General features: G+C 41.4%; 1 protein-coding gene across 1 annotated transcript in view; it reads left to right on the top strand.

Moving 5' to 3' along the window:
* Positions 1 to 12,898, top strand: part of LOC119423672 (1-phosphatidylinositol 4,5-bisphosphate phosphodiesterase delta-3-A) — a gene marked incomplete in the record, with an annotated part of 94,779 nt that overhangs the window by 276 nt on the left and 81,605 nt on the right.

Here is a 12,898-nt window from a genome sequence, read left to right as displayed (position 1 = left end):
CTATCTATCTATCTATCTATCTATCTATCTATCTATCTATCTATCTACACCTCCCCCCCACTTCCACCTAGAGGAGGGAGCAGATTAGCCGTACACACACACACACACACACACACACATCACACACACACACACACACACATTCACACACACACACACACACACACACTCTCTTTTTGTTCCAAGGTAAACAGCGGATTACTCAGACTGTTTTCATCACATTTGGAATGCACCAGATTTAGGTGCGGGTTTAGAGAGAAAACTGGGCAACGTCTTGACCAGAGGCCCTTTCCTCACATTTCAGTGTTTCCAAACTTTAAAAGTAAATGACTAAAACAAAGCACTGTGTCCTGTGTCAGTCAAGCTAATCTTATTTTAGCCTCACAACCAACCCAGAATGGAGCCCAGTGGAGCCAGTGGTCTGCCTGAAACAGCAGCTGTGGAAACAGGGAGTCCCTCCAGCTGGGCTTTTAAATCCACCTCAGCTGCATGAAGAAAATGTTGCTGACAAATGAAGAAATCGATAAGATTTACTTACTTGAACAGGCTGACCTGTACTATGAATGTTTTTTTTCTTTCGGCTGTTAGCTAGAGGTACTGTGCTCACAGTTAAAGCTTTTCATTTTGTTACGATGCATGAATAATTCAGCCTTTGCTATGACAAATGCATACATCTGGTTAGCTTGAGTACAAATGCGGGGAGTCTTATTCAAATGGTCGTTAACGTGACATGTAAGTTTAGCATGTAAGGTTTACATGTGAGACATGTAAGGTTTAGCTTCAGAGCTCATTCATTACAACTCTGTGATCCTGGCATTTGCAAGTCAAAGCTCTTTTCAGTGGATCCCCTCACAGCTGTCCAGCAGATATTAAAAGTGCTTCTCTACCTGGCAGAAAACATTTTGTGAACATGATGGCTTGAACATGGCTTTAAACCAGGTGCCAGTCCAATGAACAGATAAATCACTGATCCTACGCTGAGATGTAAAGTTTCCCTGCTACGCTGCAGAATGTAAAACTCTTACTGAGCTTACTGAACTCTCAGGGCCTACCTCAGAGAAACACTTATCTGCACATATAAAATGATACATAAAAATAAACTACTATTTAAGTTATAAAAAAATTATATTTTCAATGTAGTTTTTTGTGGGTGTGGGGTAAATTTATCTTGTTTTCTGTTAACTAATCCGAACAAGAAACTTTTTTAATTCATGGAAACAGTTATCTAATCAGATTCCTTTAAATGTATGTATCCAGGCAGAAACCTGTTTGAAAGAGATTTCTCATTGGTTAGGACTTCACTGTCAGGAGAGAAGGCTGAGCTCAATCAGATGTTCTCCAGGATGAGTTTGATTAATTACTGACAGAAAAATTAACGCATCACATTTTTGATGTAGAATGGGTGATATACAGAGGCACACCTTCACCACAGGCTGTCCAGTGACAGCTTTAGTTGTGTGTTACCATATATATATTTTTTCATTTAGCCTTTATTTATACAGGTAGTCTCATTGAGCAACGAGAACTTATTTTCAAGAGAGACTTGTTTAGGGAGCAGATGGGCCCAGGGTGGGGCAAATGAGGGTGGGGGCAAGTGTGGGTGCTTCACCTACCCCACCCACATTTTTTGATGTTGTCGGTTCCGGGGCGTGAACCAGCGATCTTCCGATCACAGGCCCACCTTCTCTAACCTCTGCGCCACCACTCCCTTACCAAAGTAGTTATGGCAGACTTGAGCAATGTAGCTTTCATTCAACCTTTATTTAGACAGGTTAATCCCATTGTTAGCATCACCTTTTTCAAGGTGATCATTCACAGAGAACAAGATTTTATTCAATTCAATTCAGTTTATTTATATAGCGCCAAATCAAAACAAAGTTGTCTCAGGGCACTTTACAGGAACATTCACATACATAAAAGCCAATTAGAAAAGTTCTCTATCTAAGGAGGCCAGCAGACAAGTTGAATCTTGGCTTTGTTGCAGTCTCCCATCCTGAGCAAGCACACACTTATGATAAATGGCAATTAACAGCATCTGATGAGTGGAAGTTAAGACAGGTGGTGCAACGATGGCAGAGTACACATAATATACGTATTTACAGTAGTGATGTGTAGTGATGGTGGAGTAAGTTGTGTATAACATTTTGAAAACAACAAAGTCCAAAGTGGACTTTGTTGCTTTCAAACAGTTTGACATGACTGTCAGCAAGGAAGAGGGCTGGCAATGGAGGAGGGGGCGTACCAAAGAGACCATCTTATCACAAGCAGAACTGGTTTGTTCCACTTTGGAACAAACCAGTTGGGGGAAGAATCAGTTTTGTGTTGTGTGTTTCCTTCACTGATGAAGCCTTCCGGATCGAAGGCGAAACGTTTCAGCAAAAAATGAAAAAGAAACTGTCCAGATGACCTGACTGAAAAATGTTGGATTGTATACCTGGATTATTGAGCATGGACTTTGTTAATTGTTACTGATGTTTATTAATTTTTTACCCAGGCTGGAGGTGTCTCATTAGAAAAGTAGAACATGGCAGAGCACAACTGTGCAGACCAATAATACAATTTAACATTAGGGAGTTGTAACCCCCCTCTCTTATACAACAAGCAAAGTCTTAATCTGGGATTTTTATTATTCCAAATTAATCTGTTAAAAATACTGTTTTACTCATCAAAGAATCATTTTAGAAGAGGTAAAGAAGTGACTGAAACAGATATAAAATGTTGGTAATATGTTCATTTTGATCATGTTTATACAACCAGTCACTGATATGGACATTATCATCCATTTATTTAGAGACTCCTTCACTTCATTAATCAGAGGGTCGTAATTTGTTGCTACAATAGTTTTGATGTCTGGCGTGATTTTAACTCCCAAGATATACAAATTCTTCTTTTGTGTCAATAAACAGGGTTTGTATAGTTGGATTTATTTTTTCCTCCTTGTTCAGAAGTAGCATGGAGAATTTTGGATGGATGGACCACAGAGCTGTGGTGCCCCCTCGTTGCCTCCATTGTGCCCCATCAGTGTATGAATGTGAGCTAAAGCTCTGATTAGACTCTACAGAATTATTAATTCAGATTATCTTGTGGATGTGTAGTAGAGTGCTGTCTGAATGTGTGTGAAGGGTAAATGAGGTCACAGGATGTGTTGTAAAATGCTTTGAACAGCCTAGCTGGAAAGGCCCTATATAAGTGCAGTCCATTTACCCACTCTGAGTGGCTTTACAGTCACTAAAGAAGGCTAGATGGGGTTGAGGACTCTGGAAAAATCAAAGGTCATGGTTCTAGCAGAGCCTACACCACCATCCATCATGCTGCAGCAGATATCGTGGTGCTTGAAAGTTTGAGAACCCTTTAAAATGTTCTTTATTTCTGCATCAATGTGACCTAAAACATCATCAGATTTTCACACCAGTCCTTAAAGTAGATAAAGAGAACCCAGTTAAACAAATTAAGATCCAATTGGAAAATTTTCCTCAATAAATAAATGAACAAGTATACCTGTCATGGAAAAAAGGAGATTCTTAAAAACAGACCAGGGTGTAGTTCATCAAATTTATTTACAAAGCTTTGGAGAGCAGTGCAGAATTCACAGAACATGCAATATCAAGACGACACTGTTATCAGTGCTCTCATCTGTGTGAAACACTGACCTGCTCTAACCTCCTGAACCAGACACGTTAGTTTTATAGAAAACTATAGAAACCTCCCGCCCAGCCCTCAACTCCTCCCTCCATGTCCGAGCTGTCATCCAATGGTTCGCTGCAGACAAGGAGTGGATCTGAGTCAAGGACTCTGCTTGAAGACACGTCACCATCAATCAACCCTTGAGGATCGAAAACAACCAGTTCTTTCTGTTCCGCACTGACTAGTCACAGTAAGAGTGACTACATGGGACAGTTAATATCACACATAACAAACATGAGCAGAAGGACATTGCAGAATGTTCTCACAGGAATGTTATTGATCATGATGAGGGCAAATACTGACAATACCATTTCTGTCTCATTTGTTTAACTGGGTTCTCTTTATGCAGCACGGTGGCGCAACTGGTAGAGCTGCTGCCTCTCAGTGAGCAGGTCCTTGGTTCAAACCCCGGTCCAGGGGCCTTTCTGGGTGGAGTTTGCATGTTCTCTCCGTGCATGCGTGGGTTTTCTCCAGGTGCTCCGGTTTCCTCCCACAGACCAAAAACATGCATGTTAGGCTGATTGGTAACTCTAAATTGTCCCTAGGTGTGAGTGAGAGACTGAATGTTTGTTTGTCTCGTTTTTCTCTATGTGGCCCTGTGATGGACTTGCGACCTGTCCAGGGTGTACCCCGCCCCTCGCACAGTGATTGCTGGACATGGGCACCAGCGAACCCCGTGAACCAAAATGGAATAAGCAGGTAAAGATAATGGATGGATGGATGGTTCTCTTTATCTACTTTCAGAACTTGTGTGAAAATCTGATTATGTTTTAGGTCAGATTGATGCAGAAATATAGAAAACTGGTCTGAAACTGGTCCTCAGTATCAGCGCAAGGCAGGAAGTTTTCCAAAGTGCCAGCACCTTTTCCTGCAGCTGACCAATGTTGAAGATGCCCTGCAGGACAGCTAGGATGATCAGCACTTTATAGGACCTGGGTGCTAATAGGACCTGCATCCTTGTTCAGTTGTTTTCCTCCAGCTGTCTAACCTGGCTTCTTGTCACTGTCAGATGAGGTGTTACAGCCACTGGAGTAGAGGTTAGAACCACAGAGTCAAGGGTACTGAAAATAGTAACAGGTGCTAAGTACCGGTACTAATGGAAAAGCCTCAGAACCGGGCCAAGTAGGGTCCAGTCGGCCCGTACCGGTACTAATGGAAAAGGGGCATTAGTTATTTATGTAAAGACAGGTAAGATTAGACTGTTGCGTTATAAAAATAATATCCTCAAAGAGTTTTTGTCTCTCTGAGCATTAAATAAATGAAACAATTCACAGTTTTATGCTCCATTTAGTCAGGGATTATGTGAATGACAGAAATAACTCTAGTAGTTTAGTCAAATTAGGGTAAAATGAAAAAAGTGCCTCTCACTTGTGCTGGAAAAAGCCTGAACTTTATTTGTTGACCTTTATTTAAGCAGACAAATCCCACTGAGATCACAGGTCTCTTTTGTAAGGGAGGCCTGGGCCTGAAGGCAGACTAACATGCATGTTTTTGGCCTGTGAGAGGAAGCCGGAGTACCCGGAGAAAACCCACACAAGTACGAGAAGAACATGCAACCTCCACACAGAAAGACCCCAGGTCCAACTGGGGATTGAACCCAGGACCTTCTTGCTGTGAGGCAACAGTGATAACCACTGAGCCGCTGTGCTGCCAACCTGTTTTTCAAACAGGTTCAACACTGGACTCCATTGCTGGGCCTTTCTCCACCCCATCACCCTCAACGCCTCAGTCAGCAACACTTCTGAACTCTTCTGATCACAGCCCTCCAACCCTAACCCGAACGAAGAGGTACTAAAACGTGACGTCAGAACACTGTCGGTCACTGATTGGTCGGGGGCGGAGTCACTGGATCCTTCAGAAACTTTTCAAAACAATGATCCGCCATTTGCAATTTCTTGGACTGGAGCAGTGGCTGGACTTATTTTAAAGATTTTAAAAACAATACTGACAACATCTTGGTCTAATGCTGACGTGCTGGTGTTTTTTGTGCTTGGTGGCCGATGACATAATTTAGAGCAAGCCGGATGGAGCTCTGATGATCTACCCCGGTCATCCCCCCGGAGCCTCGGAGCGCCAGACCGGGCAGGGCGTCACCTCCCCGGCTCCGAGTTCCACTGGTCACCGCGGAAGATCCTTCGTTGTGCCGACTCGGAGGCTTGGGTTCCGGATACCAGCCTTGTGTGCTCAGAGCTCCGCTGGTCACTGCGAAGCTGGAGATGGTGACTCGCAGAAGGCCGTTATCAGACCCCGGCCGCGTGTAATCATGAAGGCCGAATCCCGATCCCGCCTGGCAGTCAGGCGGACTGGACAGTCTGGGACGGACGGTGGAAGCGATTTTTAAATAAACAATTTTTTTTTTTATATACAAATAATGTTTTAAAAAATTGCTGAAGCGATTTAAAATTTTTTTTTTTTTTTTTACATGTAAAATGTTTTTTAAAATCGCTTCCACCGTTCGTTGCAGACCTATCTCTATCCACCTGTCTGCGCGGGTCGGGCCATCATGATTACGCGAGGCTGGGGTCTGATAACGGCCTTCTGCGAGTCACCAGCTGAGCTCGGAGCTGGGAAGATGAGCCTGCCCATCCTGCCTCTGGAGGAGAGGATCGTGTGAGACCAGCAGAACTGGTCATAAAAAAAATATATATATATATTCTTTTAGCATTGAAGATTAAAAAAATAATAAAATAAACGGTGCCAGCTTTATCACGAAATCCTGTTTTCACTTTAATGACTGTTAACTCAGCTGAAAATCATAAAAAGACACAAAACTATTGGATCTCTCAAGAATATTTCGCTCAAACATGTTTAAAGAAAAGAGACGACCTTCAGTTCAACTTTATTTTAACCCACAAATGTACAAATCACAAAACAAGAACTTTAAAGCAAAGCTAAAAATAAAATACCATACCATACCAATTTATTTATAGAGCACTTAAAACAGCAACAAGGCCAACCAAAGTGCTGTACAAAAGAAAACAAACATGCACAGCGGACAGGAAAACATAAAATAGAAATACAGATACAAATAGCAGCAGAAGCTAACTAAAATGGCCAACAGAGTAGAGAACAGACCGGACCAAAACAAATCACACTGTGTTAAAGGCAAGAGAATAGAAGTGGGTCTTCAAGCGAGACTTAAAGACTGAGAGTGTGGGAGCCTGCCAGACACTCAGTGGCAACTCATTCCACAGTCGTGGACCTGCAACAGAGAAAGCCCTGTCACCTCTGAGCTTACGACGGGTTTCTGGGACTGAGAGAAGCATCTGGTCTGCTGACCTCAGAGAGCGTGGTGGGACATATGGCTGCAGAAGATCAGTGAGATAGGATAGGGCGGAACTGTTCAGTGATTTAAAAACATACATGAGAATATTGAATTGGATCCGAAGGTGAATGGGTAGCCAGTGCAGGGAGGCCAAAACTGGCGTGATGTGCTCTCTATAGCCTGTACCAGTTAAAAATCGGGCTGCAGCATTTTGGACCAGTTGTAGACGAGCAATGGAGGACTGACTGATTCCAAACAGAAGTGAATTGCAGTAATCAAAATGTATATAGGTGAACAAGAAAGAAAACCACACATCTAAAATGAACATTAAAAGTAGACACAATGAGCGCAAATACATCAAATGATGATGAAAACCTATAAAAATTTAAATCTAATGTTTTGTAGAATCTGGTTCATCAGAGATTTAATTTATATACATATATATATTTATATCTATAAATATATATATATATAAATACATATATATGTATATATATATATAAATACATATATGTATATAAATATATATGAATATATATAAATACATATGTGTATATATATACATATATAAATACATATATATGAATATACATATACATATATGTGTACATATTTGTGTGTATATACATATATGTGTGATATATATATAAATATATATGTATATATATATATATAAAAATATATATACACATATATGTGGGTACATATATATTTGTGTGTGTGTGTGTGTGTATATACATATAAATATGTAAATATGTATATATATATATATATATATATACATATATATATATATATATATACATATACATACATACATACATACATGCATACATACATACACACAACTTCAAAATAACATAAATTCTCACCTTGTACTGAAAACAGTTTCAGCGTCTCAGCGCCACCAGCTGGTGAGAGGTGGTGATGTCAATTTGAACCCCGCCCACTGGAACCGGTACTGAAAGCATAATGGAAACACAACCTGTACCGTACCGAGTAGAGTAGAGCCGTGCTGTACCGGTACTACAGGGACTAATGGAAAAGTTGCATTAGGCATGGTGTCTGTCTCCAGCAGTCACTGAGTCTCCAGTCCATCTCAGGGACACATGCAAGCAACCATTCAAAATTAGAAAATTTAGGGACCAATGAATGCATGTTTTTGGGAATCCGGAGAAAATTCTATGCATGCACAGGGAAAACATGCAAACTGCACCTACAAAGGTCCAGCCAGGAACCATTTCTAACCACAGTATATATACGGCACTTAACATCTGCCGTTGTTTACTGTTTAGTTCCTTTTCAGCTGGACTTGATTTGTTTCTAACACAACTCTGCGACCTACTGTACTTCATCTGCTTCAATCATGTAGCGTCCATCCTTCCAAGAAATTTAAGACAAATGTCCTCAGAGACACTACGTCTACTCAACCCCATCCTTTCGAAAGGAGCATCCTGCTCTGTCACAGGAAGTTTCTTTGTTAACCTTCTCTGTGTGTGTTAAAATCTACAGTTGGGACCACCCTGACATGTTAAATGATTCTGGACCCCCTTCGTGTAATTCACCTTCTGTGTTGTGTCACCAGACTTTGAGGCTCCTGAAGAAGGGTCTTGATCAAAGAGCTTCACTTGGCCTTATCAACAGAGACTGGTCGCCATGACATTAAAGGAAGTTAACACCCCAGTTGAAGTTCTGATTCAAAGAAACCCATATTGTTTGTATCAGCATGGTGTCACACATCCTTAACAAAGTGTCATTGTATTATCTTCTCTGAAGAACTTTGAGAAGGGAGATTTTAATTACATTAATTATACAGTGGGATACTCCTACTGTAAGAAGCCCTTTGATTGGTTAAAAGTTAAGGGGCCCGTCTTCCTGGTGCCAGGTATACTGAACACCAAGAGAGTTGCGAGATGGCAGCCGATGAGGAAAGTTGGCTTTGGATCATCAGCTGAGCTGAGCAAATGGAATGAGTGGTTGTGGAGAGTTGATGAGACTCTCTGAGAAACAACAGCCATATGATGGAAGACGTGTCCAGCTGAGAGATGGTGGACATCCTGAAAAATCTCAAACACCCTGGAGCTAAAGGTATGAGCCGAACAAACTGCAGCCCTAAGAAACGACATCCTTTTTGGGACAGCGGGCCACCGGCTTCCTTCATGCATCCACTGTGGTAATGAGAGATGAACATCTTCCTTCTGATGAGAGGACCATGAAACAGTGCAACTAAGTTTATTTAGATAATTTAATTCATGAATCTGAGATAAACTTACATACATTTTAACGTTAAAAGCTAGACCTTAGTCCAAATTGAATCAAATCGCCTTCTCAAAGTCCTCAGATATATGCCATTTACTTTCTAAAATAATATTATTGGTTCATATTCATATTCAATATTTTCCATAATTTCCATGTCATAATTCAAACTGAAAATAAACATTACAGAACTGTATTTAAATTCCGAATTCTTCGTGTTTTCTTTGAGGGATAGGAATTAAGTTCATTACAAGAACTCATGGTTTATATATGTTTGAGGTGAGGCCAGTCCAGAGTAAAACCTGTTAAAGGGTACGGGTTTGACCGGACCAGAAGTCCAATATCCTGTACATGTATTCCCCTACAATCCTAACAAGTACTGGGTTAAGGACATACAGTTGTCACTGTGAGTCAATTCAGTTCAGTTCAATTTATTTATATAACACCAAATAACAACAGAAGTTGTCTCAGGGCACTGAATAGAACATTCACATACATACAAATCAATTGGCAATGTTATTTGGTAGGGTAGGGTAAGGTAGGCACCAACATGTGACAGTAACTGAGCAGAAAATGAGACAAATGACACCTGATTTCAGAATGGTTTCTCTCTGAAGAACAGGAGAACACTGATTAAATCAGAATGCAAACTGCTGATATCAGTTATCAATGTTTAGACTTTTCACAGTTGCTAATGCAGTTCATTTAGCACAGGTCCCTTACAGACATGTTCAAATGTCTGGGCTTAAATTCATAGGAAGAAATGGGTGAAGAAACCAAAGAAAAAATAAGAGGAAAAAATGCTTTATAGTTTTTTTTAATTTATTTATTAAAAGTATAATTTCCTCAAGTGATTGGGGTGGCCTTTGAGGTGGTGGAAGATTAATTTATTGAGACCAAGGTCACCATTGACCACCCCCTGGCTTCACTATTGCACCTGGTGTTGGATAAGATTGCTCCCTCCATTCATTAGGATGAGTCACTCTGTGCTGCCTTGAACAAGCAATAAATACATAAATAAAAACATTAATAAAAAATGACCTACCTCTGTTCTTACACTACAAACATCAAGGTTTACTTGCTGAGCCCAACTATTATTTAGTTGGTACCATTCAACCTCACGCACACGCTCTGGTTCTTTACTTGCCAACGAGCTGACAGTCCACGTCTCTACAGCTAGGTAATGCTGCCAGGAATCAGCATGGACACGCCCTTGCCTGCCGCCCAGCATTTTTATACTCGACCATGACGGACCTCCTCACAGGTGGTGGGCCCACGTGGAGGTGGCGTCCTGTCCTTCCATCTGGCTGAGCCCCTGGAGCCAAGGCTCGACCACTGGGCGCTCACCAGTGAACCAGACCTGTAGACACATTTGTACACTGACTATGAAATTATTGTGAGGCTGTGCACATTTTCATGGTCATTTCATTATTGGTTGATATAAACTTCTGCATGGAAAAGGGTGCATACCCATGTTGGTACTTACAGTGCCTTGCAAAAGTATTCGGCCCCCTTGAACTTTTCAACCATTTGCCACGTTTCAGGCTTCAAACATGAAGATATAAAATTTTAATTTTTTGTGAAGAATCAACAAGTGGAAAACAATTGTGAAGTGGAATGAAATTTATTGGATGTGTCAAACTTTTTTAACAAATAAAAAACTGAAAAGTGGGGCGTGCAATATTATTTGGCCCCCTTGCGTTAATACTTTGTAGCGCCGCCTTTTGCTGCAATTACACCTGCAAGTCGCTTGGGGTATGTCTCTATCAGTTTTGCACATGGAGAGACTGAAATTCTTGCCCATTCTTCCTTGCAAAACAGCTCAAGCTCAGTGAGGTTGGATGGAGAGCGTTTGTGAACAGCAGTCTTCAGCTCTTTCCACAGATTCTTGATTGGATTCAGGTCTGGACTTTGACTTGGCCATTCTAACCCCTGGACATGTTTATTTGTGAACCATTCCATTGTAGATTTGGCTTTATCATCATTGTCATGGATCATTGTCTTGTTGGAAGATAAATCTCCATCCCAGTCTCAGGTCTCTTGCAGACACAAACAGGTTTTCTTCCAGAATGGTCCTGTATTTGGCCCCATCCATCTTCCCATCAATTCTGACCATCTTCCCTGTCCCTGCTGACAAAAAGCAGGCCCAAACCATGATGCTGCCACCACCATGTTTGACAGTGGGGATGGTGTGTTCAGGGTGATGAGCTGTGTTGCTTTATCACCAAACATATCATTTTGCATTGTGGCCAAACAGTTCCATTCTGGTTTCATCTGACCAGAGCACCTTCTTCCACATGTTTGGTGTGTCTCCCAGGTGGCTTGTGGCAAACATTAAACAACACTTTTTATGGATATCTTTGAGAAATGGCTTTCTTCTTGCCACTCTTCCATAAAGGCCAGATTTGTGCAGTGTACGACTGATTGTTGTCCTATTGACAGACTCTTCCACCTCAGCTGTAGATCTCTGCAGTTCATCCAGAGTGATCATGGGCCTCTTGGCTGCATCTTTGATCAGTCTTCTCCTTGTTCGAGATGAAAGTTTAGAGGGACGGCCGGGTCTTGGTAGATTTTCAGTGGTCTGATACTCCTTCCATTTCAATATGATTGCTTGCACAGTGCTCCTTGGGATGTTTAAAGCTTGGGAAATCTTTTTGTATCCAAATCTGGCTTTAAACAACAGTATCTCAGACCTGCCTGGTGTGTTCCTTGGTTTTCATGATGCTCTCTGCAGCTCTGAGGACTGTCCAGACCTCTACATTGGAGAAACTAAACAGCCTCTTCACAGACGCATGGCTCAACACAGGAGAGCTACTTCCTCAGGACAAGATTCAGCTGTCCACCTCCACCTCACAGATAAGGGACACTCTTCTGAGGACCAAAATGTGCACATTTTGGACCGAGAACACAGATGGTTTGAGAGGAGGGTGAAGGAAGCAATTTATGTAAAAAGAGAAAAGCCGTCTCTTAACAGAGGAGGAGGCCTCAGATTTCCACTTCCAAAAAGATATAATGCAACTTTAAGACTGATTCCCAGCCAGTTTTCATATCTGATGGGAACAAAGGGGCCTCGTCTGTGAATTAGAGTAACAAAGACTTTAAGAAGCCCCCTACTGTTAACGTGTTTAGGTATGAATTGCCAATCTACATATGTGTGTGTCTTAACTTACTCAGCCTTATAACCTGAATCTCTCACTCACTGCTCATTGAATTGAGAAAGCTCCTCGGATGAGGAGCGAAACGTCTTCTGTTACAAATAAAGTCCAGTTGTTTTTGTATTGAACACTTTTTGAATTCATCATGTCCTGGATGACTGAGAATCTTCACCAGCAGACTCCTGTGACACCTCATTATTTTTGGACAAAACATTCTGGACACTTCCTCACAAACAGTTGTAGCAACAGGTGCTACCTTAAGAAAGAAATTGCTTTAAATTTCCACTTTGAGTCATTCATCCATCCTGATCATGCATGTAGCAATGGACAGCACTAAAGACCAAACACTACCATATGCTTGCTGTTTTGTTTGTGTCTTTGTGTGCTTCTGTCCATTTTTATTGTCTCAGTGGACACCCAAGTCCTGGTTCAGTGTCCAAAACTCCTCTCTTCTGCTGTGGTGTCTGATTCTGACTGGGCTCTGGTTTCTGGTTCCGCCTCAAACTTGTCCTAAATGCCGACAAAACCAAAGGGATGC

The sequence above is a fragment of the Nematolebias whitei genome, chromosome 17 (genome assembly GCF_014905685.2).
Source record: "Nematolebias whitei isolate Nwh7 chromosome 17, NemWhi1, whole genome shotgun sequence".
Classification (NCBI taxonomy): domain Eukaryota; kingdom Metazoa; phylum Chordata; class Actinopteri; order Cyprinodontiformes; family Rivulidae; genus Nematolebias; species Nematolebias whitei.
This window is presented reverse-complemented; position numbering and strand designations above follow the sequence as displayed.